Raw genomic sequence first — 14170 nt, forward strand, 5'->3', positions numbered from 1 at the left:
TAATGTCATGTCAAACATAATTAACTGCAAGACTGCAAATGAGATATGGGATGCCTTGGAGACAAGATGCTAGGGAACTGATTCAATTAAGAAGAAGAGGAGGACTATAGTCACTCAAGAGTATGAGTATTTTGACTCAAAACCTGATGAGTCTTTAACTGGTTTATATGACAGATTTGTCAAACTCTTGAATGACCTGTCACTGGTGAATAAGGAATATGATCTCGAAGATACTAATATTAAATTCCTTTTAGCTCTTCCTGAAATTTGGAATTTGAAGGCAACTACTATAAGAGACAACTATGCTCTTGATGAAACAACTCTTGATGAAATTTATGGTATGCTCAAGACTCATGAACTTGAGATGGATCAAAGAAGCAAGAGGCATGGGAGAAAGTCAAGAACAGTTATTCTTAAGGCTGAGGAGGAATCCCCCAAAGTTGTTGTCTCAAAGAAAGGCAAAGGAAAGGCTCTCATCATAAAGTCTGATTCAGACTCATCAAGTTCTGATGATGATGATGAGGATTCAGAAACTGAAAGTCTATTAGAGATGGATGTTGATGATGAGATTGTTTGCTCTTATGGTGAAGGGCATCACAAAGATAGCCTATAGGAAATTTAGAAGGGGAAAGAAGTTTTCCAGGAAAAATGGAAGTTCTGATAAGAAGGGATTCAGAAAATATGAAGGCAAAGCTGGAAAGTCTGACAGAGGAGATTACTCAAATGTCAAATGCTACAATTATGGTGAGAAAGGCCACATATCTCCTGATTGCAAGAAAGGAAAAGGTGACAAAGGCAAGGCACTTGTCACAAAGAAGAAAAGTTGGACAGACACTTCAGATTCTGAGAATGAGGTGAACTATGCCTTGATGGTAAATGCTGATAGCAGTTCTGAAGCTGCTGAGTTAAAGGTACCTCAAACAACTTATGCTTTTCATACTGATGATATTACTGAGTTGAGATCTTATCTTAAAACCATATTCATTAGTTATAGAGATCAGAATTTAACTTGTGATAGGTTAACTTCTGAAAATATGGCTTTTAAGAAAAGGAATGACTATTTAGAAAAGGAGTTAGTTATGTTCCACCAAACTCAGAAAGAAAGAGATGATGCTTTCTACGTTAGAGATGAAGTGTTAAAATTGAATCAATCTCTAAAAACTGAGTTGGAAAAGGAAAGAGAGATTATCAAGACTTGGACTAACTCTGGCAGAACAACTCAGAATTTGCAAGTAGTGGAAACTGGAAAGAGGGCTTAGGTTATGGAGATGATAAAAGTGAAACAGGAACTGAACATATTAAGCCAATTATTGTTAAACAGACTACTAAGCCAAAGTTAAATCATGTTAAATATGTAGCTAAATATGTAAAGTATGATTCTGAAAAGATGAAAGATACTGAGACAGAAGTTAAGGCAGAGTCAACTTCTGACAAAATGAAACACGATAAGACAATTGAAGTTTACATAGGCTTAATGACAAAGAAGCAGCTTAAGTATAAGCTGAAAGAGATTATGGATGTAAACAAGGTAAAGCCACCTAGAAAAAATAGGAATGGAAAGGAAGGTCTGAATAAAAGCAATAATTTTAAGCCTGTTCCTAATGCTCCTAGAAAGAAATGTTATAACTGTGGAAATTCTAATCATCTGGCTTCTTTTTGCAGGAATAATAAGAACATAAACTCCTTACCTTCTAAGTTAGGAGTTAAGAGTCAGTCTGTTAGATTTAAGCCACAAAATCCTTGTTTTCATTGTGGTAGTTTATGGCATTCCATTTATACTTGTAAGGAATATCATAGTTTGTACTATGATTATTATCAAATAAAACCTTCTTTAAAGAAAGTTAGCATTGTTCCTTCTAGTGTAAGTTCTGATGCAAAGTCTGATACTGTAAATTCTGATAAGAAAAAATTTAACATAAACTCTGATGTTAAATCCGCTGCAAATGTTAACAAACTTAATAAGGCCAAAGGATCCAAGCAAGTCTGGGTCCTTAAAACTAATCATTAGTGGTCTTTGTGATTGTAGGGCAACAGGAAAAACATCCTAGTTCTGGACAGTGGATGTTCAAGACATATGACTGGAAATAAAGCCCTGCTATCAGACTTTATGGAGAAAGCTGGACCAGGTGTTTCTTATGGAGATGGCAACATGGGAAAAACTCTGGGATATGGCAATATCAATCTTGGGAATGACATCATTGAAAAAGTAGCTCTAGTCTCAGGACTTAAACACAATCTGCTGAGTGTTAGTCAAATCTGTGACAGAGGTTATCATGTGGATTTCTTTGAAGAACACTGTGGAGTTGGAAGCAAATCTACAAGCAAATATATTCTAAAGGGATACAGGCATGGTTACATTTATGAAGCCAAACTTTCAACAAGTTCTGATGGTTCTGCAATCTGTCTGTTAAACAGAGCATCAATTGAAGAAAGCTGGGATTTGCACAAGAAACTCTCTCATTTAAATTTCAACAATATAAATGAACTAGTCAAGAAAGATCTTGTGAGAGGACTACCAAAATCAGTATTTGCTCCTGATGGCCTTTGTGATTCATGTCAAAAGGCAAAACAAAGAAAATCTTCATTCAAGAGTAAGACTGAATCTTCAATTCTTGAGCCTTATCACCTATTACATGTTGATCTATTTGGTCCAGTGAATGTCATGTCTATTGCAAAGAAGAAATATGTTATGGTCATAGTAGATGAGTTTACCAGATACACATGGGTGTATTTCTTGCACACAAAAAGTAAAACTGCATCGAACCTGATTGATCATGTCAAATAACTGGATAAGTTGGTCAAAGACACTGTGAAAATCATAATAAGTGATAATGGCACTGAGTTCAACAATTTGAACATGGAAGAGTTCTGCAAAGACCATGGAATAAAGCAAGAATTTTCTGCTCCTAGAACTCCACAGCACAATGGAGTTGTTGAAAGAAAGAATAGAACTCTTATTGAAGTTGCACGAACTATGCTTGATGAAGCAAAATTACCAACCTACTTTTGGGATGAAGCTGTGCAGACTGCTTGTTTTACTCAGAATGCAACACTTATCAACAAGCATGGAAAGACACCATATGAGATGGTGAAGAAAATGAAGCCAAATCTGAAGTACTTTCATGTATTTGGATGCAAGTGTTTTGTTCTTCAGACTCATCCTGAACAGCTATCTAAATTTGATCTAAAAGCTGATGAAGGAATTTTCGTTGGATATCCACTTTCCACAAAAGCCTTCCGAATCTACAATTTAAGAACAAGGGTAGTCATGGAATCTATCAATGTCTCTTTTGATGATAAGAAGATTACTGGACTTGAAGATTTCAATGATCATGATCAGCTGAGATTTGAGAATGAAGCTTTAAATTCTAATTCTGTAAATTCTGATAATCTAAATCCTGATACTGCAAACTCTGATGGGTTAAACACCGATGTTATTGAAACTGTGGTGACTTCGCCAAAGGAAAATGCACCTGTGTAGGGGGGCATATTGAAGATCCAACCACACATCTCAAAAGCATCAGAACCTAGAAACTGTTGTGAATATGTTGTGTACTTGATGATCACTTAAACAAAATGTCTAAGTAGATTTTACTTAGTGAAATTATGTAGCACTCGACGGATAAGAGTTTTAGTCCCGACGGATAACTCATTATAGTCCCAACGGATGATTAACTTACTATCCATCAAGTGAGTAGCTTATGTAATAATAAGTTTGTAACACAGTGATGTATGCACCTTTGTATAGAATCTGTAGTAGCATATAAGTCATGTTGACTTTAACTAGATATGCAGAATAGGTTGATTAACTGTACATAAGCAATGTCTTGTAATTCTGTATAAGTGAAATGAAGTCAAGTGCCAAAATAGCTACCGACGGATGATTAACAAAGCTTCGACGGATGATCAAATGACTATCAACGGATGATTAAAATAACAGTCGATGGATGATCAATTAAGTCATCGACGGATGATCTGAAAGTCGACGGATGATCATATCAAGATTCAAACATCAGTTGAACAGTGAAAACTGACACACAGCCGTTGAGTTGGATACAAACACACTGTGGAAGCCCATTAACTGGGTAATAGAGGACGAAAAGCAGCAAAGATCAAGACTGTTAGATTTTATATTTGTTCAGTTCTTTTGACTTTGTAATCTTGGTAATATATAAACCAAGAGAGTAGCAGATAGAAAAATAACTGAGAGAGTTGAGAAACATACAAACAGAGAAATCTTTGTAAGCACAATCTTTAGCATTTCCTGTATTCTTAGCAGTTCTATTTTGTAAGCAGCTGTGAGCATTTCTGCACACAGAGTCCTCTCGATATATTATATATATCTCTGGTGGAATTGTTTAAATCCACCAAAAAGTTTTTAAAGACTCTTGTTTTTAATTACTTATGTTTTGATTCATTCAAGTTTACACTCCGCATTGTGCTAATCAAAACAAATATATTCATAATCGAGTTGAACATTTTTATTTCAAGAAAAAGGTTCAAGAATTTCATTCAACCCCCCTTCTGTAATTCTTGCTATATTGTTAAGGGACTAACAATTGGTATCAGAGCAAACTCTTAATCTACAAAGAGTCTAAAGATCAAAACAATTCAGCAAGATGAACAAGAAAGATGTTGGAGTCAAGATTCCTTTTCTTGATAAAGATAATTACCATCATTGGAAGGTAAAAATGCATCTTCATATGCTTTCTCAAGATGAGGCCTATGTGGACTGCATAGAAAGAGGCCCTCATGTTCCAATGAGAGCTGCAACAGGAAATGAGCCATCTATTTCAAAGCCAAGACATGAATAGTCTGATCCTGACATTGAACAAGTCAGGAAAGATAAAAAGGCCGCACTACTACAAATTTAAACTTAGGAGATGCTACTTACATATCATTTTTATGTATGTGATATGCAAGCATAATGCTTATATAGCACTTTAAAAAAGAATGATATGCAAGTTATTAAAAAAAAACTTAAAAGAGTAAAAAAACAATGAAAATAACTAATATAGCGTTTTTTCAATATAAGTTTGAGGTTCCATAGCATTTCAACAAACGTTATATTAGTATGCGTATTTTAACTATTTTTTATTAATTTTTGGGCACCTAAACAACGCTTTTAGAAGCGCTATGGAACTAAACGTCTTCTAAGATGTATTTTTATTATTAAAAATATTAAGCAATATACGCTTGATATATCTTCTTCTCTTCCACCCCAGTGCAGAAATATGTATCTCTATCTACCAAATTTATAGGACACTCTCTAAAAATGATTCATCGGACACTCTCTACAATGGATGTGGTTAAAAATCATTGAATATAGGAACCTTCCAAATACCACATCTGGAGAGAGCAATCTGAGCGAGATATCGATGAGAGAGCCATTCGATGTATGGAGCAATATTAGGGTTATCTGGAGCCTTCATTGAGAGAGTCATTCAGAAGTTTTCATCGACATTTCTGCCTCCACATTAAACAAATCTCAAATCAACCTATATATATATTAATCGAGGGACATAAATTTTATGTTTAGAGGGAAAATAAACCTATGAAGATGAGCACGAGGACCAATCAACCGAAACTGATACACCAGGGAGTTAAAGAGGTTTGTTAAATTCACCGACAACATTTTTTGTTTTGAAATTTAACTCTCATGCCCAAGTACTTGACTCTCTATTATCACGTTTGGCATTCGTTTTAGCATGTATATAGCTTTTTATTTATACACGATCTTTCTGCAAGGATTGACTTTTTTTATGTAGGTTAAATTTGCAGAAACCATTATGATAGAGTTTTCATGCCTCAATCTGTATGTTGTTTGTGCCTGTACTGCTACACATAATCTGGTATGCCAATTCTTTTTGTTGATATGTCCTGTTTATTTACATCCACCAAACTTATATTAGTTTTATTTTCTCTATTTTAATGGCATGTACTATTAAGTATAGAATGAAAAATTTATACATTCGTCTTACTGGGTTTTATGCTAATTGGCACTTGTTAGAACATTAATAGGTTTTGTGTATAAGTATCGTTTGTTGGCCATATTAAATCCAGATATGAACTTAGTTGTCATCTTACATTAAACATGGAGCTTTACTCATATGATTACAGAGGAAACATATTAAAGTTTCATACTACACTAATCAGTCTCTCTCTCTATATATATATGGAAAAATAAAAGAGAGAGCCTGTCTCTAAGAAGTTGAAACTCACAAGGCTGTGATTTTCCGGTAAGATCTTGGAAGAATATAAAAACTCTAATACGTAGATGGCAATCCAATAAATTATTTTAGAAAAAGATATGTACTCTCTGTTTTCATACTACACTAATCAGTCTCTATTATCGATATGATAAGAAATAATCTTTTATGTGTTATCTAACATTATAAAATTATATAATCCATACCATCGTCAAAATTGATAATCAATATATGGACTTTATTTTCGTACTCCTCTTGACATTACAAAATTATATGATTAAATGTGGTAGTTATGATCCTGAAACTTTAAATATATTATAACAGAATTTTTGTACGGCTTGTTGAACTCCTAATACATGATGTGAACTTTTATAGTTTATTTTGATTTCTCAGTAATTTTGCACCTTCAGATGCGGAAATTGCTGCAAGTGATTAGGAACTTGACAACTAGAAGCTTTTATGGATCATCTCAAGCACTTAACAGACAAGCTTTTATGTTTTATTGTAGTATGTAGTCGTCATACTTTTGGTTTATATTTGATGTATTGTATAGAAAAAAAAGAGAGGAAAATTGACTTGTAAAGTAGTGACCTTGCAATTTAACAGTTATCCAAGTTGCTGATACTTGAATCTATATCAGTTATGTTAAAGTAATTTGTTTTTCTAATCAACATTTTTTTTTATTTAGATTTCCATCTTACTTTCATAGTACTTATGATTTTTTTTTGAATATTACTGGCTAGAAAGATGGCAGATTAATAAATATATTAGATTTTTATAAAATATACAACTTGTATAGGGTTTATAGAAGGGCTGTGTAAGTGCTATTATTTTCAAACTAAAAGACTTGTATAGCGTTTGTAGAATGCTATGTAAGTATGAATGTACTTGTATAACATTTACTTGCATAGCACTTTTAAAAATGCTATGTAAGTAATGTACTTAGATAGCTTCTCAAAAAGTGCTACGCAAGTGAATTGAACTTACATAGCACTGGTTTACATAGCACTCAAAAGTGCTATGCAAACTTAAATATAAATGCTATGCAAGTTAAATTCTGTAGTAGTGCCGTGAACATTCTGTTCAATGGTGTGGATGCAGACATGTTTGATAACATCATCAACTGCAAGACTGCCAAGAAAGTTTGGGACACAATACAGATAATCTGTGATGGTACTGAGCAAGTAAGAGAAAATAAAATGCAGCTCATGATTCAGCAATATGAGCATTTTCACAATGAAGAAAGTGAGTCACTCACTGACATTTTTAGTAGATTCCAAAAGCTACTAAATGCTCTTAAATTGCATGGAAGAGTCTATCAGACTAAAGACTCCAATCTGAAATTTCTCAGATCTCTTCCAAAGGAATGGAAACCAATGACAGTCTCATTGAGAAACTCACAAGATTATAAGGAGTTTACTTTGGAGAGACTGTATGGCATTCTGAAGACCTATGAGCTTGAGATAGAGCAGGATGAAAGAATGGAGAGAAGAAAGAAGAAAGGAGGATCCATTTCACTAGTTGTTGAACTGGAAAAGGAGAAGGAAGTGAAGATGGAAGCTGTGGAATAAACTTCAAAGGCCTGTGAAAGCAAGGATAAAGGGCTAGCTGCAGAAAATGAAGATTCATTGAGCCAAGATGACATGGAGGACATTGATGAGTACCTAGCATTCCTTTCAAGAAGATTTGCCAAGTTCAAGTTCAAGAAGAACTTTGGAGCTGCCAAGCCAAATAGAAACATGGTGGATAAATCAAAATTCAAGTGTTTCAAATGTGGCTTGGCAGAGCATTTTGCAAATGAGTGTAGAAAGTCAGATTCTAGTAAGAAAAGGTTTGAGTCTGTGGATTATAAGAAAATATACTTTGATCTACTCAAACAGAAGGAAAGGGCTTTTATTACACAATAAAATGACTGGGCAGCTGATGTTTGGATGAAGATGAGGATGTCAGCTATGTCAATCTAGCCCTAATGGCCAAGTCTGATGAAACAGAGACAAGTTCCTCAAGCAATCAGGTAATCACTACAAACCTTGCACATTTATCTAAAGCTGAGTGTAATGATGCAATAAATGATATGTCTACATAATTGTATCATTTGCGTGTTACACTTAAGTCCCTCACTAAAGAAAATGCTAAAATCAAAGAAAATAACTTGTTTTTGAGTGAGAGGAATAATGTGCTTGAGTCTCAGTTTGTTGAGTTTGAGAAACTAAAAATTGAGTGTAGGATTGCCAAGGAGGAATTAACTGAGTCCTTGAAAAAGGAAGAAATTTTAAAGAAGCAGCTCGATCGTGAACAAGAGGTGATTAAAGCATGGAAAACATCCAGAGATGTTCATGCTCAAATCACCAAGGTTCAAGGAATTGAGTCCTTTTGTGATGAAGCCTGGAAAAAGAATAAGGAGAAACTAGAACCTATTTTGGTAGATGGGTTGCTGACAGATGTAGACTCGACGGATGATGAGGACTATCCGTCGGATAACAAAAAGTGTTATCCGTCGAATGATAAAAATCCTCATCCGTCGGCTGTAAGCAAACCCATTAGCAAAGCCAAATTAATCAAGCTAAATGATAAGTATGGGTCTGTTTCCAAGAACTTTGTTTCAGGAGAGTCAAGTCAAGCTAAGAAAGGGAAAAAGGCTAATGTTGGTCACATGACTGTCAAACAGTTAAGTGACAGACTTGAGAAAATAGAGGTAAAAACAGAGACTAAAAAGAAAAACAATATGAATGGTAAAGTAGGGATTAACAAACGTAATAACTACACACCTGATAAATATGCTCCTAAAAAAATCTATGTCAAGTGTGGTAGTGTAAATCATTTGTCTGTTAATTGCAAATCTGTCATGCCTACTCCCATGTCTATTCAGCCTCACTTTCCTAACATGAATGCCATGCCTCACATGCCTGTTAATGCTATGCCTACACAGAGCATGAATGCACAGTATGCTAATATGCTATTTGCACCTAATCCATATTATGCTGCATACAATATGCCTCAAATGCCATTTAGCATGCCTTACTGGAATAACATGTTTGCACCAAGCATGCCATTTCCTGTTAGCCATAACATGCATGATAATTATGTTGCATCTAGTGCACTACACCATAAATGGCCTATCGCAACGTCCTCATCATGGATGTTGCTTAATTATGTTACCTTAGATATGTTACTTTTAGCCTACTACAACATTGTTGTTTTGGTGTTACCTTAGCTGCAAACTTGGTGTTACCTTAGATAAAAAGTGTTAAACATTGCAACATGTATGAATAATGTTGCCTTAGATTATTAATAAACAAATATATTTTTTTTTGCAAAAAGAAAAATTAAACATTATTTCGAATTCAGAAATTTCTAAACTGTATTTTTTCTTAAAAATAAGCGTTTTCAACATAAGTCAATTTATTTTTTAATAGTATAAAAAGATTTTATTTTATTAAATTTATGTAATATTTTTTTTACTTCAACAAAATTAAATATTAATTTTGAGTGAAAACATAAATGTATCAAAGTAATAACTACATTTTAAAGTAAATAAAAACTTATTAGATAAGTGAGTTAGTACTTTTAAATATTAGTTAAGATATTTATTGATTAAATTTAAAATTTTGAAAATAAATAAATCGAATACACGTAAATATAAAATGCAACCCACTGATGATGAGTTGTGGTAGAGATGAACTTTTAGAGCGGCAAAAAACCCGCTCGTTTTTTGCCATGGACCGCCTTTAATCTTTTTCACTAACCTGTCTCGTTGTTTCAATCTCATCTGTACAACTCTCTCTTTCTCCCCCCTCTCTCTCTCCGCTCTCTCTCTCTCATACGCTTTTAGTTTCTTCAAATTGGGTCTTCTTCAAAATACATGTGTTCTATTTAGGTTGAATTCATTCTATTTTATTACTTAAATTGGGGCTAATTAATCTCTCCAGGGGATATTGAGTAGGTAAAAATTGTTCTATATTTTTCTATCTATGTTCCCTTTTATTAGATATCTTCTTTTTCTCTCTCATAATTTTCTTCAAAATAGGTTTTGAGACTTTCGTTTTATAGTTTAATCTGACTACTCAAATCTAGGCTTTTAAAATCGATTTGGTTCTTCAAATTAGGGGTTTTCGATTTACTTTAATTGGATTTATTTGCTTTAATTTATTACAGGTACACGAAGATATGGAAGAAATTGCAGAGTAGATTCTTGAACAATTGGAAGACAAACACAGAACGAACCACTTCCAACATTGAATGAAACACGAGCAGCACGAGCTAGTCCGAGTGAACCCTTCGAGCAAACAAATCAGGAGTGAGCACAAATAACCTGAAATTAAGATTGTAGTGAGTTCTTGTCTCTCTTTCTCTCTATCTCTCCCCCTCTCTGTCTCTCTCCCTCTCTCTCTCTGCGCTATTGCTTGTGCGCTTGCGTGTGTATATGTTTGCGGTTGCGTGTTTTTGTAATTTTTTGGATTTAATATGGACTTTGGTTCTTCAATCAGGACTTTGGTTCTTCGATAAATTTCAATTAGGGATTTAACTATTTACATATAATTTGGGTTGTATTTTTCTCGGTATGTTTTAACTTCTTAAAATTTATTATTTTGTTACATCAGATTTTTCTTTACACCTTGTAAGCTCCACGGAATCTGAAATAAGAAGAAATATCAGCTTCACTATAAAGAATATATTCCAGAGAGGCCTTTTAAGTGAAAGGTTATTAATTCTGAGGTTTTCATCTAATGCTCATTTATCTTTTAACATCTTAGAATATGAGAAAGTCATAACTTATTTTCTGGTTTGCTGTTTCCTTTTTAGAGTCGAAGAAGTTCAAATGTTAACAGAGTGTGGTTTCCGGTTCTTGGTACACTTACTGTTAATCATGTATACATTATTATACTGGAATTTATATTAGTCTGGATTTATAACAATATAACATCCTCAAGTTTCTGCATAGATTTATGTTAATCTGCATGTATATATCCCTCTTCCTTATTGTAACTCTTTGTTTGCTATTTGAACGAGAAAGTCCTATGGATATGTTAAACAAAGCCCCGATTAGAATTTTGCTTTGTGTCACTGTTGTGGCAATTCACTGCTATGCCTTTTTCTCCTTAAACATTAGACTCTATACAGCTGCATCTGTGAAGTGGGTTTTCATTGCATGACAGTAATCCTAGGAGGTCATCCATAGGGCCATGACTCCTTTTTGTCCTGCTCCTGGACCTGACCCTGACCCCTTTTCTTTTGTTCTGCAACTCATTCATGTTTTCACTAGATGCTTTTTTTTGCAGGTTGATTTTGTTTTATAACTCGATTGTATGTGTATTTTTGCAGGTTTTGATTGTAATAAGCCCCTGTAATCGACTTTTTTGTGGTGGGAAATTGAACTGAAAATGGCACAGAGTAATTGGGAAGCTGATAAGATGTAAGTTGTGTTGGTGGTTCTCATAAAATTATTTGGAGACTTATTAGTTTTTCAGAATATTTATTCTTCTATATAGAAATATTTCTCTTCGGACTTTGATTGTTTTATTCCTGTGATATGCTTATTTGTTTTTATATTGGAGATTGTTCTCTATATCTGTTTTGAGTGTAAGTTTGGAAAGTGGAAGCTAGGGAGGTCTTGACAGTTAAGATTCTGTTTTGTTTTTATTTAGGCTTGATGTTTACATTCATGATTATTTACTTAAAAGAAAACTACATGCATCCACCAAAGCTTTCATGACTGAAGGGAAAGTTGTACCGACCCAGTAGGTAATAATATATTTACGGACCAAACTAAAGTGGTTATTCCTATATGGTTTCTTGTAATTATTTTCCCCTTCTCTGGCCCCATCAACTCAACTGTGGGATCTCTGCTTGTCAGCTTCACAGTTTACATTATCCCTGCCATGGCTCATACGATCACCTTTTCTTCTTCGTCAGCTAGAGAGGTTAAATCCTTAAATTACTCGTTATTCAGATTCGATCTTTCAATTTAAATTTTCCATTAATTAATGTAATTGATCGAAAACTAACTCGTATCTGTTTACAATTATGTCATTCACATCAAGGTTTGTGATTTAACTGTCCTCTATGTCCCTCTTTTAGATTTGGTGTTTTTAGTAACATCCCTAGATGACTAACAGGGATTTGGAAGAGAAGTGAGCTCACTTTGGATTGGTCAAATGTGTCAATCATGACCTTTTGCAGCCATATCATGTTCTTTATGAAAAGCTTGGTAAGAATATACATGTTAAAATGACTATTAATTTGTAATTGGATGTTATCAAGGGATCTTTCTGTATTTCCTGACCTCCTTCAATTTATCTCATATCCCAGATCATCTTCTTTCAAAGGTTGCAATTGTTGGAAGGCAAAATGTCGGTAAATCAGCACTGTTTAACCGACTTGTTGGGGTATAGAATGCATCAAACACTTTTAACATAATTTTATCATCTTCAAGACACACACATACGTGATACATGTACCTTTAAATATAGTTATCTCAGTAAGTTTTAGTACTTACATTGCACTTCTGCTCTTCAAGGGGAACTAGGCCATGGAGTTACTAGGGATTGATTGACGAACTAGATGGTCAGGTATGGTCTTTTGCGACTTATTTCCCTTGATTCATGTTAGCTTCATATGTGCGTAGGCCAATCATCCGTGTTCTGTAGTTCATGGAATGGTCACCTAGTACTTCATATAGAATTGATACTTTCAGTACACAGGAGGTGGAATCATTTAGGACAAATGCTTGATAGCTCTTGTAATGCAACTTTTATATATGCGTATTCAATTCTTGTAACACGCATCTTTCCAAGGTACTTTATATTGGAATTGTTATTACTACCAAGTTAAATAGAAAAGATTAGATTTATATCATTAATTTAGATTTTTTGGTTATGATTGTTTTTTATGGCAGTTATAGCAGTTGATTCTGGTAGTAAAGCTTTAGAATCTCTTGAATTGCATGAAGATGATGAATAAATCAGTCCCAACAAAGCATTTACATCTCCAATAAATCAACAGGTACTCATTTCATTTGTTTAAAGCTGCAACTTCAAAAGGGCTCAGTTATATGCACTTCTGGATTGTTAAAACTTGGTATTCTTGATTTCAGGAAATGGCAGTGAATCTTATTATAACAGACTACTGTATGCCTGGAATGATAGGCTATGATCTGCTCAAGAAAATAAAAAAGAAAATAAAAGAGTCATCTTTCAGAGACATACCAGTAGTGATTATAGTTAGTTTGGATGTTTAATTTGGTTGTATGTTTGGATATTTAATTTTTGGGTTGGATGCATTATTTTGCAGTTATGAAATTGTATAATTGGGATTCTTCAGTTTACAGAATAAGCATTTCAATTTTTTTGTGCAAAATTGTTACAATAGCCTCCTAAACTGTTACCATATTATGTTTAAAATGTTTTATTAGGCTAGCTATAATGTTACAACAGCTTCTCAAAGTGTTACATTAGGTTCTATGGGCCCACTTGCTATGTCATCAAGACAACTCAGCACTGTGGGGCCCATACTTGTCATGTCAGCTAGTGGGTCCCACCGTGGGGTCCATTTTTGAAAAACATTTTAAAACTCTAAGATAACATAAAAAACAAGTTACAGCTGATCTCTCATTCTGTTGCATTAGCAAGCTAAGGCAACATATAAACAAGTTAAAACACGATGTTGTCTTAGGCACCAAAGATGTTACCTTAGACTCCTAAGGCAACATGAAAAAACCTATCTTTAAGAAAATGTTACCTTAGCTTAAAAGTGGGGCAAGAGCAACATATTTACCCCCTAATGTAACGTTTTTTTGGTGTTACAGTAGGCATTTTATGGTGTAGTGGTGGTTTCAAAGGCCCAACCCAAATGACTAAAGAAGAATCTGAAATTCTAAGTCAAATGAGTTAAGACCTAAGAAACAGAAGAAGAAAGCTAACAAGGCAGGACCCAAGGAAACTTGGGTATCAAAATCAACTTGA

The 14170-nt window shown here is 34.1% G+C and overlaps 2 long non-coding RNA genes across 10 annotated transcripts; both read left to right on the forward strand.

The window, feature by feature from the left end:
* Positions 1–5156: 5156 nt before the first annotated feature.
* On the forward strand, positions 5157–7268 carry LOC141667823 (uncharacterized). Its single transcript, XR_012552796.1, has 3 exons — positions 5157–5611; positions 5769–5852; positions 6603–7268. It is a non-coding gene; the product is annotated as an uncharacterized LOC141667823 (long non-coding RNA).
* Positions 7269–9968: 2700 nt separating this feature from the next.
* LOC141667655 (uncharacterized) lies at positions 9969–13537 on the forward strand. 9 transcript variants are annotated; one of them, XR_012552715.1, is made up of 10 exons: positions 9969–10152; positions 10365–10538; positions 11532–11622; positions 11855–11951; positions 12064–12130; positions 12288–12417; positions 12519–12595; positions 12727–13003; positions 13105–13211; positions 13303–13537. It is a non-coding gene; the product is annotated as an uncharacterized LOC141667655 (long non-coding RNA). The 9 variants fall into 9 exon arrangements; XR_012552712.1 differs by having other exon boundaries at positions 12326–12417; XR_012552713.1 differs by lacking the exons at positions 11855–11951; positions 12064–12130 and adding an exon at positions 10811–10925 and having other exon boundaries at positions 12326–12417.
* Positions 13538–14170: the final 633 nt, after the last annotated feature.

Source organism: Apium graveolens, chromosome 6, assembly GCF_009905375.1.
Source record: "Apium graveolens cultivar Ventura chromosome 6, ASM990537v1, whole genome shotgun sequence".
Taxonomy (NCBI): Eukaryota; Viridiplantae; Streptophyta; class Magnoliopsida; order Apiales; family Apiaceae; genus Apium; species Apium graveolens.